At 42.7% G+C, this 26,592-nt stretch overlaps 1 pseudogene across 1 annotated transcript; it reads left to right on the top strand.

Annotated features, from left to right (window-relative positions):
* Positions 1-22,000: 22,000 nt before the first annotated feature.
* LOC311615780 (nuclear distribution protein nudE homolog 1-like) lies at positions 22,001-23,159 on the top strand (annotated as a pseudogene). The gene has a single exon. The product of its transcript is annotated as a nuclear distribution protein nudE homolog 1-like (transcript).
* Positions 23,160-26,592: the final 3,433 nt, after the last annotated feature.

Here is a 26,592-nt window from a genome sequence, read left to right as displayed (position 1 = left end):
ATGTGCTCAGTACCAATGGAGGTCAAACTCTAATCCCTTGCTAGCGAGTGACATCTTTACATTGGGCAACAATCTCCATTTTCTCTTCTGTGTTCCAGCTACTCCACTTATAACTGTGCCTGTCACAGGGAGAATCTAGGTCATACCTCTTCTAGATATAATCCTAAGCAATGTTCTCTAACCAAGTTCACCCACAACTCTGTAATTTTTGTTGTTACAGGTATGGCAATGTAGAAACATGGCCACAATTTTTCTTTTTTTTTTTTAAGTTTTCTCTTTAGGAGGTAGAGTTAATTTCTCTATGCCTATAATCTGGATTGGCCTTTTGACTTGCTTTGGCAACATAAATGATATATAAGGTCTGAGCCTGGGCCTTAAGATATTTTTACCTGTTCTCTTGGCTCTCTTGAAACCCTGTGGCATCCAAGTACAGTTAGCTCAGGCCAACTTTCTGAATGAAGGAGGACCAATGGAGAGAGGTCCCAGTCATCTCAGCCTACCTAGCCAAGGCTATTGAAGACTAGCCATCCTCTAGTTTAGGGGTGTCGAACTCAATCAGAGAAGGCGCCAAAATCTAAAATCCAGCCTAAATCGCGGGCCGAATGGTTTACTGAACAGTCATAAACTGACAATGTCATAAACTGACAGCGGAGTGCAGTGATGACAGCGAGGTGCGGGCCACATTGCAAGGCCTGGCGGGCTGGATTTGGCCCGCGGGCCTTGTGTTTGACACATGTGCTCTAGTTGATCCATCAGTTGATGCACATATATTGATGAGCATTAACCAAGATCAGCTGGGCTCTGTCTAGATGAGCAGAACTGCTTGCCTGTCCTATATATTTTTGAACAACAATAAATGGTTACTTTAAGCCCCTAAGTTTTAGGGTAATCTGTTATGTAGCAAAAGCTACCAGATACACATGGTGATTACACACATTTAAAAAAAGTGATACTTGTTTCCCATTTGGCTGGTAACCTTTGTATGATGAGTTAGACATACTTGGGAAGGAAAAAGTTATGCAGTATCCTGGCTCACTATAGGGATGACAGCTTTCTCCTAAACATGTCATCAGTCTTAAGAAAGCCATCATGTATGGCCACACAAGTTATGAATAGCACTATTCTGGAGACTCATGGCTATCCTGGCAATGCAACATGTACTTCGTGATAATGATGGTGGCCCCAAATTCGTGCAAGGCAGTGGCCCGTAGAATTAATCAAGATGATGTGTAAAGTCTCTGGCTTTAATTGATGCAAAATAAACATCTATTTTTTATAATAATTTCTTGCTATTGAAATATTTTACTATGTCAAATTTTATGATTATTCATACTTAATGATCCAATAAGCCTTTATTTTCCCATCAGAAAAGCATATGGGGAGTGGTGATGGTGGAGAGGGTAGATTAGATGATTTTTAAGGTTCTCTCTAGCATGGTTACTCTGTGATTCATGGGCTAACACAAATCTCATAAAAAGAAGCCAAAACACATGCCCCGAGTGGGCTTCTTTGGTGAAATTGGGGACATGACCCAGTGTGGCAGGCCATCTGTCAGGCAGCTATGTCAGCAGCCAGAGAGCAGCCCATAAAGCTGCCAGAGCTGCCCTTTGTTTTGCCCCAGTCAAAGGGAAGGCAGAGCAAGGCCTCTGTACCAGGAAGGCCTCCTTGCAGAAAACAGGCTGGGCTGTGTTTGGACCAGAATGAGCCCGAGGAACCCAAACAGTTAATGCACCATCGAAGCCACAAATAAATTCTGTGGTTTGAGATCAAAAGCAAGCAGCATAGAAAAATGAAAACATTGATGAGATGCCTTTCCCCCCCCATCTGCTGCCTACCCAGCTCCTAACTGTTTACACCAGATTTAAAGCTCCCAGGGACAGTTCTGGAGCAGAATTTTACTTATTGACAATGGAGCTGCAGAAAGGACACTGAGGCTGTGTGGAGAAGGCTGTGTATCAGTCTTCCACTAGTCAGCCATGACACCTTGGACCCTGATGCCCAAGTCTCACTTGGGATACTAACTGGAGGGACCTGGGCTGGGGTCTGGAGGTGGAATTACTTAGCTCTTGAAGTGACTCTCCACTGCAGCCAGTGTTGAGATGTAACTGCTTTAGTCTTTGGGTCCCTCATCTGTCAAATGGGGACAGTAGAACCTACTTAGCAGTGTTGTGAGATTCAACAGAAGATACACAATAGATGTTAAAGGGCAATGGTTATCATCTGACATTTTTTTTTTTGTCTGGAAGAATTCTGTGCCTAGGACCTGGGGCCAGATACACACAAGTCTTGAGGAACTAGCTGTATCTCTCCTTCAACCAGCCCCTTCAATATCAAAAATCTGTCTAGGTCCCACAGGGAATGGGCCTATGTGGGTAAAACCAAGGGGAACTTGGGGAATGTTGTGGGATGCATTTATGGTGTCCTGATCACAGAAAATAGCACATCCCACAAGTCATCCAGCCAGCTGGTTACATTTGCTCCCTTATTTCCTGTTTGAGTACTATCCAAGTGGCACTTAAAAGTTATTAATAATACTACCAATAAATGAATAAAGGAACAATTGTCTTATTTACCCAGCCAGTGTCAGGATTTGGGGTCAGTGGCAGAGGTGGTAGTGAGTAGGTTAAGGGAAAGAGACTATGTGTGTGGGCACACAGCTGCATCTATTCCCATTCATTCATTGACTTATTCTGGTATGCCAGCCTGCATTCATTCAACAAATATTGTCTTGGAGGCTGACTGCTGAGTGCCAAGGATAGAGAACTTATTTAGACCCCAGTGCCTTCAGGCTGTTCATTGCACAAGAGAGGCAAAACTTACAGTTAGTGGTGTTGTTAAAGGTCCAATGACCAGGACTCACGTTAGTGGTAAGGTGTTCAGAGAAGGGCGATGTTGGTACAGGTGTGAAAACTTGGGGAAAGGTTCTCAATAGAATTGGATCTAGATCACTAATAAGGCCATAGTTTGTGTCCTTTCAGTTTCTCACCTGGGCACATGCCTTTACCAATCTATTTTCAACCTCTAATTTTCCAATCCATTTTCCCAAAAGCACAACTCTAATGATGTCACTCCTCTGCTCAGACACTTTTAATGCCCTCCCCTTTCCCCCAACCGCCTCCATTGCTACCTTCAGAGTAAAAGCCAGATTCCTTAGACAGGTACTCACAGCCCTCCTTGACCTGAGTTGTTTCACATTGCAGTCTTGTCTCATCTCTCATTCCTCCTGGTACTTGGGTTCATCCCATATGGAACTATTTGACATTGTCCTGACACTCCAGGCTCTCTCACGTCTAAGTGCCCTTACACAAGCCTAAAATGCTTTTCTTTCTTTTTAAAAAAAAATTAATTTCTTGATTAAAGTATTACATATTTGTCCTCAACACCCCCATTCCAATCCCCCACTCCCCCCACTCATGCCCCCATCCCCCTATTGTCCTTGACCACTGGTTAGGCTCATATGTGTGCACATAAGTCTTTTGGTTGATATCTCCCTTTTATCCCCACCCTTCTTTTGAGGTCCAACAGTCTGACCCATGTCTCCTTATCTCTGGGTCTGTTCTTGTTCATCCGTCTATGTTGAAATGCTTTTCTTTCTCCATACCCTCAAGCTCCGCATTTCTTGCCACACTGAGCTGTTTGCTTCCACCCAATAGTTTCTTTTATATCTGTGCACAGATTACTTCCTATTGGAATAACTTTCCTCTTGTCTTTTGTCTGTCTGGAGAAGTACCTTTCACTCTTACAAGAATAATCAAATGTTTCCTGGTGAGTTTTCTGGTTCCTTGAATAGCAATGGATTCCTCCTTTGGGCTCCACTTACACTGTTGAATCTCTCTCCTTCACTGATAGCACCCGAGTGTAACAAAACAGACATAAATAAGCAATGGGTCTTTGCTATCTTGGGAGATTTAGGGATTAGAAATTGTGTTTTACTGCTCTGTTTAGGCCCCTGTTAAGGGAAAGGGAATGTGTCAGCCAGAGGCTGGTAAATTGGGTTTATCTTATTGATCTTGCCTTTCTTGGGATTGAGTGTCCAAGTCTTGCCTGAAATCAGATTCTATGTCTAGGCTAAGTCAGTAAAACAAAATATCTTGTAAGTAGTTGCCTGGTTTTGCAATGTTTGATGCAATTTATGGACTAAAAGTCTTATAAGACCAAGGGATCAAATACACATTAGGCCAACCTGTAGAAGATGGGAAAAAGAGCCATGGTCAAGTCCTTGAATTCTGTGAATTTAGGTAAAAAAATTGGCTTTGAGTTTTATTTTTCATTCCCACTCCCTGGACACAATTTTCTGATTTTTCCCCATTTTTTTTTTTTATAACCAGAAATGTCACAACTTGGAGAACTATGGTTTTTCTATGAATCTTGCAATCTCAAAGTACAGTTGGCTGAAAAGATCATTGCCTTCCAGTTCCCTACAGAGCAATGTGAGGTCCCACTCTCCAGCTTATCTTCCCAACTATAAACAGAAATATAAGAGTCTCCGAGATCTCTTCTAGCTCAATAGGTTCATTCATTTCTTCCCTCTGTGTGCCATCCTATAGCAGTGGTCAATGCAAAAGCCATTTTTTTCTACTAAGCACCAACCATAGTATCTTCTCTTTTATCCACCAATTAGCATCAGTGACTTATTGACTATATTCAGGCTCTTTAGTTTGACATTCAGGGTCCTCTGTAATCTGCCCACAGTTACCATGTTGTAAATATTATTTTCCTCAATCCCAGTCTCAATAGACTATTTAAAAAATATTTTTATTGATTTTTTACAGAGAGAAAGACAGAGGGATAGAGAGTTAGAAACATCGATGAGAGAGAATCATTGATCAGCTGCCTCTTGCATACCCCCTACTAGGGATGTGCCCGCAACCAAGGTACATGCCCTTGACTGGAATTGAATCCAGGACCTTTCAGTTCGCAAGCTGATGCTCTATTCACTGAGCCAAACCAGTTTCGGCATCAATAGACTATTTTCTATTTCCACCAAGTGCCATGTACTTTCAGCATTTATGTTTTTGCCACATGTCTCTAATATCTTTTCTTTATGTCAGCAGTTAGTAAAATCATACACATGCTTCCCCAGACACAGGACCATAAAAGTCCTTGTTTGGTATATCATAGGATTCTGCAACAAGTCACCTGTTCTGCTCCTTCTTCTTCCTCATTGAATCCTGGTTTTTGATATTTGGGATTTGCTCATGTTCCTATAATTAGACCTGGGTATGTACTTGAAACCATGTTTTGGTAACTTTTTGGGGACTCTAGTGAAATCTAAGCCTGGAAGTTATTGCTTGCTTCTTCCACCAATCTTAGAATAGTAACCTTAAGCCCTCCTCTTCCCCAACCATTTAACTAATTTCCTTACAACTAACTCATTGAAAGACTTAGCTAAAGCCAAATACTGATCTATCTGGGCTCCCTTTTCCAACAGCTGGGCCATCAGAAGTTCTCTCCTATTTGGTCTTTTCCTATTGTAACTTACTGCATCCACCCATTGTCACCTGCTCTTTCCTTTCAGCTCTGGAAATAACTGGGCCCTAGAAAGCCCATGTCTGAATGCTGCCATCATACCTGACTGAGGCCAGTGGCCATCTCACTTAAGGACATGCAATAATAAAGAAACTTCTTCTGAGTGCTTTAGATTTTAGGAACCCATACCTTATAAGAGCAGTCTTATATGAAGGACCAGAGTCTTAAAATGTAAAGCCCCTAGTGTGTTTTTGAGCCATCTCCTTTTAAAAGCTTTACAAGAACGTTACATCTTTGGTCAGAAGCTTGGCTCTTTTATGGCATATATGTTTTTTGTTTTCATTTTTTTTTTAAATAAGCTTTGTGGTCAGATGTATATGGCTCTAAATAGTAGTGCTGCAGGTTTATTTCTGTATTACCTTGTGTCAGATACTTAATCTCTATGAGCATCAGTGTCCTCACCTATGAAATGGTATCAGTCTTACCTCCATAACCAGACATTGTGGGGAATATATGAGTTGGTTATATGTGTAAGTCTAATCCAAGGGCTACACACAGTCACTGCCCCACACATGCTGTTGGCTCCTTTACATTCCTTCAATAACAGTCTTTTCCTGGAACTAAAACACAAATTTCATTCTGGGAAAGGGCTTCTCAAGTTTGAAGACTGCCTGTTGGTTAGTAGTAGCCAGACCTAAGTGGGTCCTTGAGTGTCAATCAAAGGAGTTCAGATTTTTGAACCACTACCTTCTCATTGCCTATGGCTGTCTGAGTCACAGATCTGTCTTAATTAGTATGTGTATCCATCCAACTTCAACATGTTCTCACTGAAACTTTTAACCACAGGGATCTTGGGAGACCTCTGTCTGAACCTTTGTGGGTAGGAAAGGAAGATGGAGCTCAGAGAGGGCTTGTTTAGGAAGGTCTCATAATGGACTGGTCTGTGCCAGGAGGATTTCAAAGCAATTGTATGTGCTTTTCTCATTTTATTTCTAAGGGTCTCTGTGTGTATAGTGCATGTGTGTATTTATTGTGATTGTAGCTGCTGCTGCTACTATTACTATTATTGTTATTATTAATGGTACTATTTCTATTACATACTGCTAAAGATAGTTGAGATGTGTCACAATAGAGTGGTTAAAGTCATGGTCATTAAAGCCAGACTGACTGTTTCAAAACCAAGCTGAGTTTCCTCATCTAATTGAAATGAAAATATGAACAGTACTCATTTCATGGGGTGGTTCTGGGGCTTAAACATATCAATATACATGAAGAGCTTAAAGAAGTATTTGGTCAGAATAAGCTCTGTATAAGTTGTAGATATTACCATTATTAAGACAATACAGTAATTATTAAAGACAATACAATAATTATTAAAGTAATTAATTGTCTTTAATTATTAATTATATTCAGGTTAAAGAATTTAGCCTTCAATTGATAGTGAGAACATTAACCCTTCAAATGCCCAGATGTTTGTTACTTTCATTTTATGATGATATGTATATTATTATAGCATTGTGTGAAATTTCCTTCACTAGATTCAGTTTCTTAGTAATAGGACCAGGCCTGACATGTAGCAGAAGGACAGAAAAAGTTTAGAAGGTCCATGCTTCTCAAATTTGAGAATACTTACATGTGGGAGGAATGGTGGCATGTCAGTACAATATAAAATGAGCTATAGGATAAAGATGTTGCATTTAAATGGGCTATCACATTTACTAGGAAGATAAAATAAAGCTTTAAGTAATAGGGAACATCTAGAAATACTTTGAAATAAAAGTTCAAGTTTGCATGACTCTTGGGTAAGCAATTAGTTCTCAGAAGACCCTTGCACAGGTCTGCTTTGGGCTGTGCCTCTAGGATCCTTAGGGACTCCTGATGGCTTTCTTCCGTCCTTTAAGGCACCTTTGGAGTTAATGTTTGAGAATTGCTGTCTTGCTTCATACTCTGAGAAGCAATTTTAGAAGATAGTAGGTTGAGTAAGGCTATGAAGGGTGAGCAGATGTTCTGATGGCAACAGTTTCTAAGGAGAAGAACAACATGATCAGAGAGACTTTTTCTTTTTCTTTTTCTTTTCTTTTTTTTTAGATCATGGATCAGCATTTAGCAGTGAATAGGTGAAAGAGACTAAAGGAAGGGAGACCAGTTTAGAGGCTTCTGTAGTTGTCCAGAGGGAAGATGAAGGTGTCAGCTGGTGGTAGGGTAATCCTCATGAGGCTATAGCAACAGGCTGGGGAGAAAATTTAATGTAGTAGATGTGGGGTCCATTAGCATTTGGGCCACTTCATGTAACTGACTTGTGCCTTCAGGACCTGCTGAAGGCCATCTTGTATATAACACTTCCTTTTGATAATGGAGTGCAGCTGTACCTGCCCAATTTTATAGCTTGACAGGTTAAACAACATCCAGTTTATTATGAGAAACTCAAGTGAAATGTTAACTTGGAGACTCATTGCTAAGCATTCAACATTTACTAAGGACCAGTGGCAATGCTATAGGGATGGACAGAACAATGTAAAAGGAGGCAAGAATGACCTCCTGAGGCAAAAGTGAAACCGAGGGTCCTTATGACTTTGAATAAATTTAGTTTTAAATCCTAGCTCTAGAAATTCTCTTTCTATTCCTCAGAGACCTAGCCTTTTCTCAGGATAATCAGCAACCCTGGAGGCAGCAGAAGACAGTAGCCCACACGCGACCAATGGTTACATGGTTAGGACCTCTAGCAGGCTAAAATAGCATCATGACCTAAGTTGTATTTCAGTTCCTGAGCCATAAAGTGGACCAATTCCCTGGCTTCTTTCCCATGAGACCCAACAGAAGATGCAGAAACAGACCTCAGAGCTGTTTTCAAGACTCAAATAAATGACTTATTATCCTCACCTTTTCTTAGACCAATCAGCTTCCAGCACAACCCAGACCCTAACCCAAGGTTTCTGGTGATTTTACCCTAACCTACCTAATAAAAGAGTAATATGCAAATTAACCATCACTCTGCTCCACAAGCCACGCCCACAAGCCACACACACACACACACACACACACACACACACAGACCAGCCAATCAGAGCATGTATGCAAATTAACCTCAACCAAGAAGCTTGGGTTTCTCTGGCAACGGAAGAAGCCAAGCTTTCTGCCTGCCCTAGCCAGACTAAGCCTCCACTCAAGGCTACAAAGTTTCAATTATAGAAGGTAAATAAGAAATGGCTGCCACCATGGAGTGAGCAGGAGGCTTGACTCTGCTCCAGGCTACAAAATTTCAATTTTAGAAAGTAAACATATCCCAGATACCAGGGCCTTCGCTTGGGTTGCTGGGGGGCGTGGCTGGCCTGCAAACCACCACAGGCCCCTCGCCCAGGCCGCTCCATGCCCCAAGGGAACCCCCACCCTGATCCTGGATACCTTTCAGGGCAAACCTCTGGCCTGCACCCATGCTCCAGGCCTCTATCCTATCTAATAAAAGAGTAATATGCAGATAGACCATTGTTCCAACACACAATATGGTTGCCCCCATGTGGTCAAAGATCCTGTCCCTATGTGGACACAAACTGGCCACCACAAGATGGCCACCACAAGATGGCCAGCAGGGGAGGGAAGTTGGGAGGGACCAGGCCTGCAAGGGAGGGCAGTTGAGAGGGACCAGGCTTATAAGGGAGTGCAGTTGAAGGTGATCAACCCTGCAGGGGAGGGCAGTTAGGGGTGATCAGGCTAGCAGAGGAGGGAAGTTGGGGGCAAACTAGCTGGCATGGGAGTGGTTAAGGGGTGATCAGGTTGGCAGGTAGAAGTAGTTAGGGGCAATCAGGAAAAATGAGATTTCTTCAAATACCTCAAATCTTTAGAGCAGTTGGGAGCCAGCAGTCCTGGATTGTGAGAGAAATGTACAATTGCCCGTTTAGGCCTGACTGGGGATTGGATATGGTGCAGGCTGGGCTGAGGGACACCAACACCACCACCCCTGCCCCTCCCCCCCCCCCCCCCCCGCCCTCGCCTGTGCACTAATTTAGTGCACTGGGCCTCTAGTATAATCTATAACCTACATGCCTTCAGTATTTCAGGCTTTTGGAGCATTAGCTTCCTGTTTTCCTGGATGATGTCATTCTTGATAAAATATTTCTCCATTGCAATTCCCAGTGTTTAGTGTCTGGTTCTGCCAGCACCTGGTGGAAAACTCTTTCTATTCTATAACAGAAGTAACCCAGCATGCCATTTGTTTAAGATAGACAATACCCAAAGGGATGGGGCAAAACAAGGGTATATAATCTTTGGGAGGTAACAAGATAGATACATTTTGCTTTTCTTTGTGTGTGTGTGTGTGTGTGTGTGTGTGTGTGTGTGTGTTTAATTAAAACATGCTGGGTGTGGAATGGGTACTAGAGATAGTATGTTAGGAGTTCAGAGAAGGGAATGGTAGCTATGGGCTAGATGTGGTGGAGAGGTGGGCAACAGAGAATCTTCTAAAGAAGATGGCACTTGGCCTGAACCTCAAAGATTTGGTAGGACTTTAGGGAAATTGAAGAACATTCCAGACAGGAAAAAGGCATTGAGCCTGAGGTCCTTAAAATAATACAACTTGGCTCTTGACTTTGATTCACGGGGGAAGAATTCACCCAAGGCCATCAGCCAAGTGGAAGAGCTCTAAGGTCAAGGACTGTACATTTTTTGTAGCATTTCTCATTTGTTTGAGCTTAAATGAAGCTGAACCCTGCAGGAAAATGAGCACATGTTACACATCCCCAAAGCCAGGAGGCTTCATGGTCAGAAAACTATGTTGATGGGATAGTAATGCAGATGACTAATGTACCCTCCTAGGTCTCCTGTGGTTTGAGACCCCAAGAATTTGGGGCAGGCAGGAGACAAACAGGCTGTGGCTCCAAGTGAGGTGATGAAGCAAGAGGCAGCCCAGAACAGTGAAGAGTGTTCTGAAAATTACAAGAGGGTGAGAGGGCAGGGCGGGGCAAGGATGAGCTCCCGACTCCACCCCGCAGGGCGGAGTTATCCCTAGCCCTCAAAACCCCTGGACTGGGAGAAATTCGCTCTCTTCCGCCATGCTGCCGGCGTGGGTGGGAGGAGCACATGCTAGCATGGTGAAGGCTCTTTTGTTTATTGCATCGGACTTGGCTCCCTGGTGGTCCTTGGGGGATCACGAAGTCTGGGCATAACATATGGGGGAACTCGTCCGGGATCCCCACCCAGGACCATGAGGGACCCCAATCCGGAGAGTCTGACTGGCCGCGGTAGGTGTGTGAGCGCTCTGGAGGGACGTAAAACCCCTCATGGAATTGGTGCCCGAAGACGCCTGGTGGACGCACCATGAAGGCCACGGGCAGGAGGATCAGAAGACGTTCTGACCTCCCTGGAGGGCCCTAGAGGGACCCTCATGGGGAGAGGAATGAATCCTCTCCAGGACGAGGTGAGCGGCGTGAGCCGTTGCCTCACCTGTGGAAAGTGAGCCTTTCCCAGGTCTGAGTTTGGTATCTGTGGGCGACATGGTGCCCCAGGATGGAGCCGGTGAAGTGTGGCCGGCGTGGTGGTGCGGGGCCCCCTGGCGGCGTTGGGTCGGAGGGGGTGCTCCCGCGGGGCTCAGTCTGCGCGGTGGAGCGCGGCTGGGCAGTGGTGGCCTGGCTCGGGGAGCAGGCACCTGGGTTAATTTGCTGGCTGCCCAGAGAAGGGGAAGTGGAGCCGGGAAGCCGCTGGGGCAACCCGCGCTTTCTCTCTGGGGGCCGCCTGAGTAGCGTGGCTGGGGCTGCAGTGGCAGCAGCCTCGCTCCGGGGGCCTGGGCTCTGGTGGCCTGGGCCGGCATGGAGGCATCTGGTCCCTGGCGACATCGGGTACTGGAGAAGAGCTCAAGGGTGAATCTCTGTGCTCAGTAAAGTGAAAAGGCCAGTTCAAAACGAGTGCGCATAGTTTTGGGCTGTGCTTAAAACTTTTCTGTGTACAGAATGAGGTTTAAAAATGGTGAAGATAACTGGGAGATAAATTAAAACTAGTTTCCCAAGTCATTGTAAGCAGCTTTTGAAATTCCCAGCCTTGAGGCAGAAACTATTATAGGTAGTAATGGCTGAGAGTCTTCAGGTAAAGAATGTGTTCATTTGCATTTGAATGCTGCTCCAGCAGCAGGTGATTGGTGGTGAAGCAGCCCACAATGGTTCCTCTTCCTTGTCATTGGTATCAACTAAGCAGAGTCAAATAGCTACTTAAGTATGAATTGTGATTGACCTATGATTTCCTGACATTGTCTTAAATCCTAGTAAACTGCCTCTGGTGTGAAGAGGTCTAGGGGAGGCCGGAGAGCGCAAGACTATTAGCTCTCCTACAAAGAGATTATTCAGTGCTTTGTTTGAACTTCAGAAAAAAAAATTTTGAGATCTGAAAAAACTGTATGATTAGATTTGTTGCTGAAACTTTACCCTAAATAAGCAGGATGTATTAGAAATGTAATGTTATTAATCTAAAAAAATGCCAAATATATTTGACTTGCCAGCTTTAAAAGCTCAAAGTATAAATTGAATTAGGAAAAGTTAATTGCAGTAACTAGATGCCTAGTATATGGCAGACTAAACTGTATTATATGTGTTAAGAATAAGCAGTAATGATCAAAAATCTCAAGGGTTGATTTATTCTCATTTGTCAGATGAAAAAGTATGTAATGCTTACACTTAAAAAATTATTTTAAGTCAGTTTTTCTGAAGTAATGTTTAATGTAACATGAAACTTTTATATTTGATTTGTTTTGTTTTTCTCATATGCCATTGCTGTTGAATTTGGGCTTGTACCTGCATCTTGTATTTTGTTTAAACTTTGGGAATCGTTTTTAATTTCAATCATGTGTATCTACTTTATAGGTTTGAGTAGACTTCATCACAAAGGTTTATAATTTATTTAGAATTGTGTTAAAACAATTATTTGTATGATTTAACCCCCTGCGACTGCTTGGACAATTTTCACCGATGTTCTGCGGAGGGGGGAAGTAGAGGGGGCTTAGAAATGCAGATAGATCTGTATCTGTAGGAAAAATGTGGCATTTTAAATTTCAAAAGGCTGGAGGCCTGGGAACAGGTACTGGACCTGCTCCCTCCTCCCTTGCCTTTTCTTTAAAATTTGAAGCATGGTTATGTATTTTCGGAAGATAAGATTTTTATAAAAATTATAAAGAGCATGTCCTGGCAGGTTAGCTAGGCGAGGCAAGCCTGTTAGTTTCCTGATGGGCATTGGGGCACCCTATTTAGTCTTGAGAGAGCCAATAGGACCCGTACATCAGCCCAGGAAGCCACCGGACAAATTGCCTGTTTTCCTTGGACATCAAGAAGGACTGTGGTCCTCGGAAGGAACACGTACTGGGGGAATGCAGCTGTTGAACTGGTCCAAAGTGGAACAACGGGTCTTTGAGGAGCTACAGAAGGCTCTCATCTCAGCAGCTACCCTAGCCTTGCTGGACGACGCGGAGCCCTTCCACCTCTACGTGAGTGAGGTAAGAGGCATTGCCAAAGGGGTTCTCATTCAGACTCTAGGTCCCTGGAAGAGACCTGTTGCCTATCTGTCTAAGAGATTGGACCCTGTGGCAGCAGGGTGGCCAGCATGCTCCCAGGCAGTGGCCACCACAGCATTGCTGGTGAAGGAAGGAGGCAGATAAGCGGACTCTGGACCAGGAGCTAACCTGGATGGGTCAGGCTTTTCTCCTGGACCAGCCCTGTGTCTGGATTCATAAGACTCTGACCATCAACCCTGTCAGCCTGCTTCCAGATGATGATGAGGGAACCCATTCATGACTGCACAGAGGTAACAGATGACAAGGTACTGTTCACGGATGGGAGCAGTTACGTTCAGGATGGGACCTGATATGCAGGGGCAGTGGTAGTCACCTTGGACCACACCATTTGGGCACAGTTCCAGAACTTTTGGCCTTAATCCAGGCCCTTTGATGGAGACACTGTGCCATCCACAGAGGAAAGAGGGTTACCAACTGCAGCCAGAAGGAATTGGCTGAACAGAAGCAAGCCACTGAAGGACCAGATGGTTGATGGACCCTTCAGATGACAAGACTGTTGGTCCCAGAGGCTCTAGGTCAGAGTTGCCCGGTGACACCAGGTTAAGTGTCACCAACTTCTGAACTTCTGTGAGGCAGAGTTGCTAAAAGTACTGTCTGTGCACAGGTATAATGCTAAGCAAGGTAAGGGGATCCCCCCTGGGAATTCAGGTCCCAGGGAACCTCCCCAGGAGAGCATTGGTAGGTGGATTTCAGAGATTAAACCACCAGCATTAAGGTCTAGTTTTTATAGACACTTCAGATTAGGTTGAGGTGTACCCCACTATCAGATAACAGCCCCACCTTGTTAGCTAAGGTATCTCAGAGTATAGCCCTAGCCTTAGGACAGGTAGGTGCGACTCAGGAGGAAGGGGGTTTAACTAAATGTGTCTTAGAATCGGTGAAAATTGGACCAACCCCCTGTCCTTTGCCCTCTTGAGGGCCAGGTGTACCCCTTACTGGGACAAGGTTCCCCTTTTTGGGAGGGGATCATGTATGGTAACCATTTCCTTGCTCAAGTCCTTACAGGCTCTGCAGTTTGCTTGTTCCAGATGCACTGCCAGTGCCCACCGCAGACCCTGTAGCCCCGGAACTCAATGTGGGTAAAGAAATTTGCTGCCCAAGGACTCAAAGGGATGCTTCACTGTTATCCTGAGCACGCCCACTGCTGTTGAAGTAGATGGCACCCAGACCTGACTACATGACTCCCAGCTCCTGCATGGCCTGGATCCTGGCAACTACAGGCCAGGAGGAGAACTGATACCTGCAGGAGGGGAACTGGACTTCAGTGAGGACAATACTGATGGGAACTGTGGTACTAAGGGTCTTGATAACTGTATTTGTTGTTTATGCTGAAAGGAAGTAGGCTGAGTCAATGATTTGACTAGGCACATTAGACAAGGGGGGAATGAGAGGGCAGGGCGGGGCAAGGATGAGCTCCCGACTCCACCCCGCAGGGCGGAGTTATCCCTAGCCCTCAAAACCCCTGGACTGGGAGAAATTCGCTCTCTTCCGCCATGCTGCCGGCGTGGGTGGGAGGAGCACATGCTAGCATGGTGAAGGCTCTTTTGTTTATTGCATCGGACTTGGCTCCCTGGTGGTCCTTGGGGGATCACGAAGTCTGGGCATAACAAGGGGTTCTTATCCAGGGGCCCTGAAGAAGTCAGGTTACTTCTCTGGGCTTCAGTTTCCTCATTAAGGTCTTGATTTGATACTCTAGAGCACCATGAATTACCAGCAAATGTATGCACCATTAATCAGGTCTGTGTCTTAATGATGGAAGTTAAAGCCACATACAGGCCAGATTTAGGGACAAGTCATTTCACTCATATTCCAGCTCATCTTTTAAGATCTATTTGGCTTGTCTTTCTTCACTGGAAAGCTCAGTCTCTCACACAGAGCTCATCACGATCACTATTGTCTTGTGTTCCTTTAGCACTTAAGAATGAATAATTTTCACAATGGGGACCTTGCAAGGAAATGTTAAAAGGGCCATCTTCTCTTTTTGGCCTATGGGCATTTCAAAGGTAGGCAAGTCCTTGAATTAGGTTCTTTAGAGCAGAATTCTCTGCCTCTAACACTGGGCCTGTTCAATAAAGTGGTGAATGGAAGATACAGTGGCCATGAGAGATAGGAAATTGCTCCTAACAAAGTTGAAGAGACTTATCTGTTACATGGTCTGTGCCAGTGGTCAACCTTTTCATCTACTTGAGAGTCAACATATGTTTATCATGAGGTTGGGAAGCTAGATATTCTGGAAAAAACATCCTGATTTATGTTTCTCCCCTAACCCTCTACATTGCAGTTACAATATTAGAAAGAAAACAGGACACAGAGTTAGAAAGTCCTGGATTCAAACCCAAGGACCACCATTTGCTTGCTATGTTTTCTTAGAACATTCACTTAACGTGTCTGAGACTTCATTTCTTCATCTATAAAATTCAATAATAATGATACCAAAGGGTTACTATGAAGATTAAGTGAAGCAATATACACAAAACTAGCACAAAGTTGTACAAGTATAAACTCAATGCCTACCATGTGTCAGTCTGACACCCATACTCAAGTGGGCTTCCCCTCAAGTTATTTGGAAGGTCAGGAAAAATGGAGTTTTCTCCTAGACAGAGGGGCTGGAGATAAATTTACTTTCTCTCTAATCATATTATAGCATAAAAGGGTTGCAGGTGGGTATGTAAGGCCAGGCTTGCTCTGTGCCTGGCAGTCATGCAGCTGCGCTTTGCTGTGTCTATTCTGGTGCCAAAAAAGCTCATCCACAAAGCAGGGCTTCACCCCTAGGAAACCACATGAGTAGCCATCCCCAGTTGTGCTTCTCCAATGTGACTTTGCTCTGATGAGACAAACACTGTGTGTGACCTACTGTCCAGCCATATCCTCTTCTCCTTTGGCAAACAGGGACTCTTCTTAGAGCACCCCTCTCCAACAATGCGAGTCAGGTGACAGTCACTGAATTACTCAGTGTCAGGCTGTTTGGTCAGTCTGTGTTTGCTCATTGAATTTTTACCAGTGATGTGGGAATGTGAGGGATAAATATGTCACATGGGCTTCTTTAGGAAGGAGACTGACTTAAAGCCTTTTTGCTCATGCATCTTAAGTTACCATCTAAGGCTATATGTTCATGGTCCATGATGCACATGGATCCCATTTAAGTGATCCAAAATCATATGCTAATTGGTTTTCTAGACAGCAGGTTTTCTTTTTACTGTTTTATTCTTTGATGTTTAAGCTTCTTTAGTAGATAGCACTTAATTTGCTAACCCTTTCTTAGTTTTCATTTACATTGCTATTGTCTCAGCCAAAGGAAGTCTTCCTGGTATCTCTCACATGTGAGCCCTTTACTTTCTATACTTAAAATTCCTATTATTCTTTGCTAATAGAGCTTGGAGGGTCTTGGAAACTATTTGATAAAACCCTAACTTTTTATGAATGTAGTAATTTGAATTTAGAAGAAAAGGAAATGACTTTGCTATTATAGTAATCACAATCATAATAAGCAAGCATTATGATTATGACTAATATTTCTGCATATGTGTATAAAACTTTAAAGTTTATAAATTATTTTTATTTAACTGATCTTGTTTGAACACCATAGCAACATCATGAAAACAGGACAGAGAATATTCTTCTCATGTTTCAGGTGACAAATAATCTCAAATGAAGTGAATTGCTCTCTAGTTTTGTTTATTGCTTTGAAGGGCATTATAAAGCCAAGTTCAAGGAATCAGATCAGAGTTCAAGGTCTGTTTCTATCCCTAGTAGAAGTGTGACTTTGGATAAATTATTTAACTTGTCTGAACCTCAGTATTTCTGTCTGAAAAACAGACTTTTGTAAAATTATTGATCATCTATTAGTACTTTTTTTTAATGGTGGTTATTAAAATAGATTACTCTGACTTCCTACCTCATCTTCCTACCAATGAGGCCACTTTATGGTTTTCTGCTGCTCTCAGAGACATAAGGTATCATTCCAGTTTAGAGTTCATTCCTTTGCAAAATAAAGACACATCCCTCTCCCTTAATGGGTGACCTCCTAGTCATGGGTAAGGAAAAATAAAGCATAAGTTATGAAGAGTTACTACAGCCAGAGGCATACTTCATGATTAAAGGCTAAACAAACAAATCTTTAGAGCAAAGCAGAATGTTTCTTTAGAACAATAAAAACAACCTTCTGCAATAACATATACTGGCTGTTTTGAAGCTCTTTTTCTACTCCAAGGTCAGACAGAGGCTGAGACTTCATTATTCTTTCATCTCCATAATTTACTCTATTTGTAGCTCTGTAAGAACCAAAGAGAGCTCTGCTCTCTGGCCACCAAAAAAGCTGATTCCATTCCTCCCCGGATTACTGGTGTGCAGCTTTCAGTAGCATCTCTCTCAGAGTCACAGTCCCTTGCCTCTGCAGATTCCATTAATCTCATTGAAAACTGAATTTATCATCTTAAGCTCCCTAAAATCCCTCTGAATTTCAGTATCAGTGAATGACACCAGCATCTCTTTTGTCAATCAAAACAAATCTGGCAGTTATCTTTGAATGGCAGAGGTAAGAGATAACCATGTTCTCTTGAGGTAACCTTTGAGATGTCTACCAAATTCAGCTCCTGTTTTTAAATTCTAATCCCACTATCCACATAACCATTCTCATTATCCTCATTAGCTGTTAACAGCCTGCCTTCAAAAGTCAATATCACTGAAGAGCAATTGTGAGACTCTCCACAGGTCCTATCATGGATGTCTTCATCTGTTATTCTAAGGAGTTAAGAATTTATTTGATAAGTAATGGGGAACCAAGTTATGGTGTCAGGTTCGCATTTTAAAACAATCACTGTAGCTGCAATTATAGATGCTAAATTAAATGGTATAAAGATAGAGGTCACAGGTCAGGCTAAAGAGATTATTAAGTAACAATGTGGCTGAAAGGTGACCAGAATCTTAGATAGAATGGTGGTGGTAGAGATGGAGCAGAGGAGATTTTTTGAAACTAGTAATGTGTAGAACTTAAAGGATTGGTACTCAATATAGTTTAGGGGATATGGGAGATCCAGATCTTGGATGAAAATATTCTTTATGTCTTGGAATGGATGAAAACATTTACATTGAAAAATAAAAACTCAATAAAATGTGATTTCTTCAAATACCTCAAAAGGTGTCATAAAATCAAGACAAATCATATATTGATCCACATTCTGAATCCCTTCTGAAAGTAAAACAAAACAGGTGAGGTTAGGAGAAGTAGATTTGAGTATGATATAAGTAGAGGTTTCTAAAATGTTGCTCCCAAATGGCTCCAATGGGATGTTCATTGGTTCACAGACAGGTCCAGTTCCTAGTTGTATAATATGAGGTGAATTATTGATGAACACGAAGATTCCTTCAAACATGGTGATTCTGGGATTCTCCAAGTTGCAGAGGGTCAACCTTATAAAGAGGCACAAAGATGCCCTGAAGACAGTGCTTGGCTGGCATTTTGGTGGCCAATATTCTGGTTCTAGTTCTGTGCTTGTCTAAGTTACAGGGTGACATTAAGCTGTTTCCCATCTGGCTCTAATACCTACCTATCTAAAAGATGAGGAGATGAGGTAAATAATAATGAAAAGAAAACTAAAAGAGTAATCACCCAGTGAATGGTAGCTGCTGCTATTGTGTCCAAGAATCATGCCCCGTGTTACATACATATCATGTTCTTTAAACCTCAAAAATGGCACGGTATTATTAATTCCTCTACTTTCTGAATGAGAAGCCGGGGGCTCACAGAGATTATATCTTTTATCATTTTTACACTGCATGATTTGATAGTCTTAATTCCAATGAGATTGGAGCCAAGTCTTGATATTGTAGATTCTAGAGAAAAGGCTCACAGACTGCTTCTAAAGTTCCTGCCTTTCAAAAGATAGATATAGAGACAGTAAAGCAACAAGCAGACTGTCAAATTACAGTGGGGAGGCTAGGGAGATCTGGGGTAGATAAGAGATCAACCGAAGGACTTATATACATGCATATAAGTACAACCAATGGACACAAAACTCTGGGGAGGGAGGGCATGTATGGGGGGGGCAATGGTATATGTACACAGATAATAATTTAATAAAAAAAAAAAAATAAATAAATAAAAGAGAAAAAAAAAAGTTCCCGCCTTTCTGTGATTTGACTATTCTATCTTCCCTGGATTCTCTAAGAGACCCCAAGACCCCTTGTTCAAACTATGCTGTTTCAAATCAAGAACCATAACAATATACTAATTGTCGAGGAAATTAAAGCTAGGTAGAGGTTCTGATTATAAACAAAAAAATGCACAAATGATGTGTCTATCTCTCCCTTGAGGTCAGGTACCAAGTCTGATTAGTTTTGTTTACTCATTGCTTAGCTCAGGTCGGGCACCTCAGGCACTATGCTAGTAGTTGTTGAATGAAATCCTTCATAGTGGTTATGGAAAAATAATTCATTATATTAAGTACAGTACATTTCACATTTATGAGTATAGTACTGATCTCAGAAAACAGAATAAAAGGATAGATTTGTGGGGAAATTTTTATATTTAGGACATACTATTTGACATGCTCACTGCATCCAACTGGAGCTCTCTAACAGGCATCTGGATACTGATATACAGCCTGTTAGATGAGGAATGGAGCTGGATTTAGAAAAATTTCAGTATCTAGAGAGAGGTGGCTTTTAAGTTCATGGGGCCAGATGAAATCATCTAAGTAGTAAAAGTAAATAGAAAAAACATACAAAATAATCAAAGAAAGAATCCTGAATCCCTCCAATATAGAAAATGGGAAGATGTGGAGGTCCCAAAAAAGTGGACTGAAAAGTTGTAGCAAATGATATCGAAGAAACACCAGGAGCCAAGAGAAGTGTCCAAAAAGCCAACTGAAGAAAATACTTTAAGAAAAAAGTGGTCAGCTAGTTCAAATGCTGCTAATAGTTGAAGATAAGAAAAGAGACTCTTCCACAGTATTTGGCAATGTGAAAGTCATTGGTAATATTGATGAGAGCAGTTCAGAAATGTTCTGGGTGAACACCTGCATGGTGAGCAATCATTTGCTTGCTTGATCTCCCACCAATCCCATCCCTTTTTCTCACTCTGTCCTACTTTGCAGAGAAATACAGTTTTTAATGTTCTTTACCAACTGGCTTCAGACTAGATTGAATTTATAGTAGACAATGGCAGGAGATTGGAGGACAAAAGAAGGTTAGCCAGAGTATTCTTCTTCCATTCTTCCTGCTTCTCCTCCATGTATCTGATTACCACTAAACAATTTTTTCTCTGTGGCCCAAGTTCTCACTGGGTAGGCTCACTGAGGCCCCACTTCCATGGAACTCTGGAAGCAGTATCTCCTCCCTCTGTCTCAAGTCCTATCAATATAAGTAACTTCCTCCTATGGCTAATATTGAAGTTTCCTCACCTTCTCCTGGCCAATCTTGTCTCTATTCCCTTTGCAGAGCCCACTCCCATACAAGTCTGATTGTATTCATCCATTTTTGGTCAGCAGAATCCTGGGTCTACGTTCCACACATTCTGGGCCATCATCCAGGCATCCTTGTGGTTTCCAAGCACATTTTTGAGAAGGACATGGGGACCCAAGCCCCAAGAACAACAGTTCCTTGGGTGTTTCTGGAATGGCTCATGGTATGAGCCTCTTTCTTTTTAGCTGGGGTAGAAATACTCCTCTCAAGTCATGAACTCTTCCTCAGATGTGGTGGGCAGGCTTGTCCACAGGAAAGGTTTAAGCAAATAGACCTGCCACGACAGTTTCCAAGTGCCCCATCGTAGGAAAGCTAAAAGAAGGCAACACACATAAATTAACTCAGCATGCTTTGCATAAATGAATAGGAGGCAAATTTAGTGGGCCACAGAAATGGGAAGGAGAGCCTCAACTTTACCCAAATATATGTGTGTGTGTTTTTTTTCCCCAGATTAACCATGAGTTTCTATATTTTAAAATTCTAAGATTCCGAGCTTCTTAGATTTTGAGGATTTTTTTTTGGGTGTTATTCTTATATCTCTAAGGTCTCCCTAGTCTATAAACATAGGTTATGGACTCTTAATAATAATTACCCACATTTTTCTATCTACATTATCCATGTGCTTTTGTAGATTCATTGACCACCCTGAATGTCTAACTGCTGGCCTGGCTCTTCTGTCCCCTCACACTCTCTGACAGATGGGGCCTCTTTCATGGTTCTGGTCGACAAGGCTCCAATGACACTGCTTTCTCCCCTTCTCTCTTTAGACTGAGCAGTGGAAAAAGCCTCCTGCAGATACCTCCTATTATTTGTTGGCTCACTTAACCCTCCCTGTGCTTCAGTAAAAATCCTTTTTATTAAAGTCTTATTCATTTTAAACCTTGTTGAGTATGTCATCTCTTTCATTTCATGGCCATGATAGTACTTCTTGGCATTCCAGAAAGAACTTGAGTACATTCAAGCAAATGCTTAGCATTGATTGCATGCTCACTCTGGGTCAGGCACAAAGCTTCCTCTCTTGTTCTCACTGCCCTCACTTAGGTATGTAGCTTGGAAACCACTAGAAGACCTACCCTCAAATCTGGGTTCCACTTGGCTGTGTCATGTGCTACCCCTCTCCTGATATCCCCAAGGCTGCAATCTCATACGGGGCCAATGTGCAGTCATGTTTCTTAGAGTCTTCATTGTACTGAGGGTTCTCCAGTTGTGCTCAGAATTGAAGAGAACATTCCCTCTCTCCTACTATGACCATCTCACTAAGCACAGCTGTCTTACAGAATATCCTAACTCCACAGGACAATAGGACCCTTTAGATTTCCCTGGAAGCCTCCTCCATGGTCTCTGACACAGCTTTGAGCAACTGAGCCAGGAGCAGTAAGAGGATTAGGATAAAAAGTATCCTATGACTAAGTTTGGGCAACACTGCATTAAAAAAAAGATAAAAAGGGAGTATTTTGAACTACTCAGAAAGTTTCAGTGGACTGAGAATTTCTAAAGGGGGCCTACTGAGAACAGTATCTGTCCATGTTGTTTGGTTATGGAAAACTTCCTTCAAGGAATATTTCATGGGCCACCTCATCTCCTGCCCTGCTGCTGCTGCCACCACCCCAAACCTGGGCACCATGTCACAACAAGAGAGACTTGTTCTGTTTCATAATAGAGGTCCCTGGAAAGACTTTCAGCTCTGAAGAGGAATAAGCTGATTATTGAAAAGATCTAACTATGACCTACAAGTAAAGGGCAGAGAAAACACCAGAGGAGCTCTAAGAATTCCAGGAGGGAAGCTGAGAATATAAAGCTGAATTGGAGATGCAGCTGCAACAAATTGAAACCAGGAACAGGGACCTCCTATCAGAAAATAACCACCTTCACATGGAGCTAGAAACCACCAAGGAGTCGGAGACAAAGCATTCTGAAGGCTACTGGCAGATCTTCGACTTAGAGAATGACCTTGCCCAGACAAAGGCAATTAAAGATCAGCTGCAGAAATATATCCAAGAGCTGGAACAAGCAAATTGTATCTTGGAAAGAGTGAAATGGGCCACGATCCTGTCTCAGGAAGAACTGGAGCAACACTTGAATCAAACCATTGAAAGAAATGCCTCCCTGGAGAGCGAGCTTGACAAGAAGCATCTCCTAGAATCTGTTCAGCAACTGAAGGAGGAAGCCAGAGATCTGCAGCAGGAATTAGCTGTGCAGCAAAAGTAGGAGAAACCCAGGACCCCCCTAGATTGGCTCTGTAAAAGCTGAAAGGACAGACAGCTATGCAGGCCATTGGCTTGGTGCTGTCCACTCCCATGGTTCATTGTGGGGACCCAGCTCTAATGCAAAGGAACATTCAGACGTGGTCTGGATAATAGCATGGGTGAGACTCCCTCATGCCTGTGATCTGGATCTCAGCCCTCCACATCATGGCAGACCTGCTGTGGAAAGTAGGGGCACCAGAGTTCAAAGTCACATCTTGCTGGAACTTCATGTATAACAGTCCCCAAACTAAACAAGTAGCCAGACCTCAGGGTGGGGAAGTAAGAACAGAGATGGCCCTGACAGACAACCCAGCAACACCAGCATGCCTCTGGGCGACAAAGCCTTGGCAAAATGCCTGGAATGTGGGAAGGTGCTTTCAAATCTGTCTTCACCATTGCTGATATCAGCTCAGGATATAGTCAAGATGTTGCTTTAGGAAATTCACAGAAGCAAAGCCACTGGCATCTGTGTGGAAGTTTTTTACCTTTCTTCCTTTATTTATTTATTTATTTATTTTTAAAACAAAACGTTTTATTGATGTCCGAGAAAGGAACGGAGAGGGAGAGAGAAAGAAAAATACAATAACAATGATGAGAGAGAATCATTGATCAGCTGACTTATCCACACCCCCTACCTGGGATTGAGCCCATAACCCAGATATGTACCCTGACTGAGAATCAAATCCTGACCTGCTGGTTCATAGGTCAATGCTTAACAACTGGGCCACATTGGCCAAGCCCTTCCACTATTCACACTAGGTTTTTGTTTTCTTAAGTTGTTTGAGAAATATAGGTAAGCAGGCACACTAGCCAGTGACAGAGACCATCACCTGTGGCCCCTGGTGGTTGATCCTGTGAAATGTCTCCAAATACCCAGCTTCCTTGTTGGTGTGCTGAAGATGGATAGGGACAAGCTGGCTCCTCTGGAAAGGGCTCTGAGGTTTAGTACTCAGGCTATCCCATCATTTTTAGCTGACCTGAGTTCTGCTTGGTCTTAGGAGATGTTTTTAATGTCTAGAGATACCTGACAAGTGGCATCTGAGACCATCTCAGGGTCACCACAGCCCCACTTATCAGGATCCCTCTTCCAGAACAAAGTCTCCCAAAGCTTCATGGTACAACAAAAATCTGTATGCTGAAATCATGTCTAGAACCAAAGAGTAGACTAGGTATGTGCTTTAAAAAACACACACACAAAAGCCTGTAGTGTAGTGTATCTCCCACACTTTTTAATCTGCCTCTTGAGACTTTTAGAGGTGTGCTTGAGTTTCAGAGTATATTTTGTGTGGACTATGCCAGAGAAAAAATTGTGTCCTTTTTAGATATATTCTAATTGACCATTAGTTGTCCTGAGCCCCACCCCTGGCATGGGGGTGACCTCCACTTTGGGACCCTTGAGGGTCATTGGGGTGGGATAGGCTTGGAAATACACAGGCTCTCTCCCTCCTGAAGCACTCCCTTATGCCCCCCTGCCCCTTTCCTAGGCTGTTAACTTTACCTCCCTCCGAAATTCCAAGGGTCCCCAGGAGACTTGAAATTAGGGCAGGAGTGGGCAGTGACAGATCATCCTGGGCTAACCCCAACCCCATGAACCTGTCTCCAAGGTCCCCCCATTCTTTCTGACTCTCCAGTGAGCTGACAGCAGCCCCTCTTTGGCTCTCCTGTTGCTTCTTCTAAGCCTTTCCTTGTTCACTGTCCCCAGCTTTAACAAAAGTACAAATAAACAAACAGGACTCCATTCAAGACCATAATAAAATAATAAGGTGAACCTGAAATAAGATTAAACCACCAGGATTGTTTTGGGAAGCTTCCTTGTAAAGGAAGAAATGAACACAGGATTTCCAATGCAGGCTATGTATATGCTTATCTCTGCTTGTTGTGAGCTGCTGTTTTACAAGACTGCTTCAGTCACAAGTAAGAATAAACATGAATTCAGGAGCATGTGTGCAGCTTAACCACCTTCATTTTGTTATTAAGTTATTTTTCCAAAAGAACAGGAAAAATATCCTTGATTTGAAAGTAGAACTTTTCAAGTGTTATTGAAATTTAACAGAGAATTAAATTTCAGTGCCTAGTTCGTTCCCTAGAAACATTTTTACTTACATTGGTAAAAGATATACTTTTAAAAATATTTATTTACTAGAGGCCTGGTGCATGAAATTCATGCACAAATATGTGTGTGTATGTGTGTGTGTGTGTGTGTGTGTGTATGTGTGTATGTGTGTCCCTCAGCCTAGCCTATACCTTCTCCAATCTGGGATCCCTAGAGCAGTGTTTTTCAACCTTTTTTGGGCAAAGGCACACTTGTTTCATGAAAAAAATCACGAGGCACACCACCATTAGAAAATGTTAAAAAATTTAACTCTGTGCCTACATTGACTATATATAAAGTAATTCTCTTGAATAGGAATCAAATAAACACAAAGAAAGTATTTTATAATTACTTTATTATGAAATATTAAGTAAACAAAATAGTGAAAAATTATAAAATTCTTGTCTTGTCTGCGCCTACGGCACACCAGGCAACATCTCGCGGCACACTAGTGTGTTGCGGAACAGCGGTTGAAAAACGCTGCCCTAGAGGAATATCTGACTGCTCATTTAGGGCAGTTGAACATCCCTTTCATAATCCAGGACTGCTGGCTCCCAACTGCTTGCCTGACTGCCTGCATGTCTGATTACCCCTAACTGCTTCTGCCTGCCAGCATGATCACCCCCTAACTACTTCTGTGCCAGCCTGATTGATGCCTAACTGCTCCCTTCTTGGCCCAATTGTCCCTAATTGCCCTTCCCTGCTGGCCTGGTCACCCCCAACTGCCCTCCCCTGCTGGCCATCTCGTGGTGATCATCTTGTGTCCACATGGGGGCAGCCATCTTTGACAACATGGGGGCAGCCATATTGTGTGTTGAAGTGATGGTCAATGTGCATATTCCCTCTTTACTATATAGGATTGATTTTAAAGAGAGAAAGAAAAGGAGAGAGACAAAGAAACATTGCTTTATTGTTCCACTTATTCATGCATTCATTGGTGTTTCTTGTATGTGCCCTGACTGCGATCGAACCAAAAACCTTGGCATATTAGAACAATGTTCTAACCAACTGAGCTACCTGGCCAGGATGAATACAAGATGTACTTTTATTTTAAAAATAAATAAAAGAAGAGAAACTAAATTTCAAAAACAAAAGAAAGCATTGCATGAACTATACTTTTAGGAAATGCTGACCTTTACTTAGTTCTTCCACTAATTTATAATAGTGAAGTTTTTTTGTTTTTAAAATTTTTATTTCAGGCAGACAGAATGAGCTTGCCAATGGGAGGCCACCTAGAGGAGAGGCAACATATTGTCATGGGATTTGGGTTTAGCCAGACTTGTTTATGAATGCTGACTCAGTTGTAGAGTGGCATTTGGCAAATTACCTCACCTTTCTGGACCTCAGCTTCCACATTAGTTTAAGTGGAACCAGTAGAGTCTATTAAATGTGATAATGATTTAAAGTTTCCATCCCTGTTTCTGGAACTTATAAGGTACTCAACAGGTGTGATTTCCCCTTCCTTAGAAATGAATGCTCTCTCACGTGACCCAGCCATTCCTCATTTCTTATCAGAAGCCTTCTTGACTATTTTTTAAAAAATATATTTTTATTGATTTTTTACAGAGAGGAAGGGAGAGAGATAGAGAGCTACAATAGAAACGTTGATGAGAGAGAAACACCGACCAGCTGCCTCCTGCACACCTGCTACCGGGAATGTGCCCACAGCCAACATACATGACCCTGACCGGAATCGAACCTGGGACCTTGTAGTCCACAGGCTGACGCTCTACCACTAAGCCAAACTGGTTTCAGCGATTATTTCTTTTTATTTTGAA

Source organism: Pipistrellus hanaki (assembly GCF_964339955.1).
Source record: "Pipistrellus hanaki genome assembly, chromosome: 2".
NCBI lineage: Eukaryota > Metazoa > Chordata > Mammalia > Chiroptera > Vespertilionidae > Pipistrellus > Pipistrellus hanaki.
Note: the sequence above shows the minus strand (reverse complement) of the source record. Positions and strands in the feature narration are given on the sequence as shown.